This window comes from Mustelus asterias, chromosome 26, assembly GCF_964213995.1.
Source record: "Mustelus asterias chromosome 26, sMusAst1.hap1.1, whole genome shotgun sequence".
NCBI classification, from domain to species: domain Eukaryota; kingdom Metazoa; phylum Chordata; class Chondrichthyes; order Carcharhiniformes; family Triakidae; genus Mustelus; species Mustelus asterias.
Window position 1 is genome coordinate 49,634,738 of NC_135826.1, and position 1,839 is coordinate 49,636,576.

General features: G+C 47.6%; 1 non-coding gene across 1 annotated transcript; it reads left to right on the forward strand.

Moving 5' to 3' along the window:
* Positions 1 to 1,211: 1,211 nt before the first annotated feature.
* Positions 1,212 to 1,284, forward strand: trnak-cuu (transfer RNA lysine (anticodon CUU)). Its single transcript has one exon. It is a non-coding gene; the product is annotated as a tRNA-Lys (tRNA).
* The last annotated feature ends 555 nt before the right edge of the window (positions 1,285 to 1,839 follow it).

The following is a 1,839-nucleotide window of genomic DNA, read 5'->3' on the forward strand; positions in this document are numbered from 1 at the left end:
GCTACTGCTCACTGGAGTGACATAAACTGGATTTTCAAGACCTTTTACTTTTAAACATAACTTTTTTGAATAAACAAAATCTGTTTCCCAGTGCTGGCTATGTTCCATAGGCACTGCCCACCCCCAGAAGTCCTTTTATTGTGAACCTGAATAGTAAGTGTTGGTCAACCATTAGCCCATAAATAACTTCATAGCTGAACCTAATCCTGTCCTTACTGGACACAGTAAGAGTTTTAACAACACCAGGTTAAAGTCCAACAGGTTTATTTGGTAGCAAATACCATTAGCTTTCAGAGCGCTGCTCCTTCGTCAGATGGAGTGGAAATTGGGTACACTGAGGGAGAATTTAGCATGGCAAATGCACCTAACCAGCACGTCTTTCAGACTGTGGGAGGAAACTGGAGCACCCGGAGGAAACCCACGCAGCCACAGGGAGAGATTTCCACTCCATCTGACGAAGGCACAGCGCTCCGAAAGCTAATGGTATTTGCTACCAAATAAACCTGTTGGACTTTAACCTGGTGTTGTTAAAACTCTTACTGTGTTCACCCCAGTCCAACGCCGGCATCTCCACATCATGACTTACTGGACATCCATGAATCATAGAATCATAGAAACCCTACAGTGCAGAAGGAGGCCATTCGGCCCATTGAGTCTGCACCGACCACAATCCCACCCAGGCCCTACCCCCACATATTTTACCCGCTAATCCCTATAACCTACACATCCCAGGACTCTAAGGGGCAATTTTTTTAACCTGGCCAATCAACCTAACCCGCACAGCTTTGGACTGTGGGAGGAAACCGGAGCACCCGGAGGAAACCCACGCAGACACGAGGAGAATGTGCAAACTCCACACAGACAGTGACCCGAGCCGGGAATCGAACCCGGGACCCTGGAGCTGTGAAGCAGCAGTGCTAACCACTGTACTACCGTGCCACCCTTGAACACCAGTGTAAGTCACTGGCTAGTGAGAACAGAACCTCAGGGTGAATTTCCTTTCCCCTCCCTAATCAGAAGTCATCAGTTCTGTTAACTCAGCAAGTCCAGAGATCGAATCTGGAATCGTCTGATCCATAGCTTAGTCCTCACTGGATAATGCATTCGTCAACTAAGCCATCAAAAGGTTTCTTGAATTTAGTGCACTGCAACCATACCATTCGAATTCCTGCATTCCGCTCTCACCCCTTCCCCTTCCTCCCAGAATCATGGCCCAGCTAGCTCAGTCGGTAGAGCATGGGACTCTTAATCCCAGGGTCGTGAGTTGGAGCCCCACGATGGGTGATAATGTTTGGGTGGCACAGTGGTTAGCAACTGCTGCCTCACAACGCAAGGCACCCAGATTTGATTCCCGGCTTGGGTCACTGTCTGTGTGGAGTTTGCATGTTCTCCTCGTGTCTACATGAAAGTAAAGGTGTTGTCCACGGCCCCAAATGCCACTCACAAATGAAATAGAAATCTATTTGTGCTTCTTTTAATTTAGTATACTGCATCGCCTGCTCACAGTGTGGTCTCCTCTGGATTGTGGAAACCAATTCAGGTTAGGTGACTCCTTTGTGGAACACCCCTGTTCGGTCTGCAAACATAATCCTGAGCTTCTAGTCGTCTTTCTTTTAAATTCTCTGCTCCGCTCCCACAGTGACCTCTCCGTCCTTGACCTCTTTGTTCTAAAGAATCTCAAGCTCAAGGAACATCTTTCAGTTTGGCCTTCTGGATTCAACGTTGAGTTCAACAATTTCAAATCATGATCTCTGGTCCCCATCTTTTCAGCCAACAGCTGTTAGCGATGATTCCCTCTTCCCAATTTACACCTCTACCCGACCCATCTTTTGCACCTTC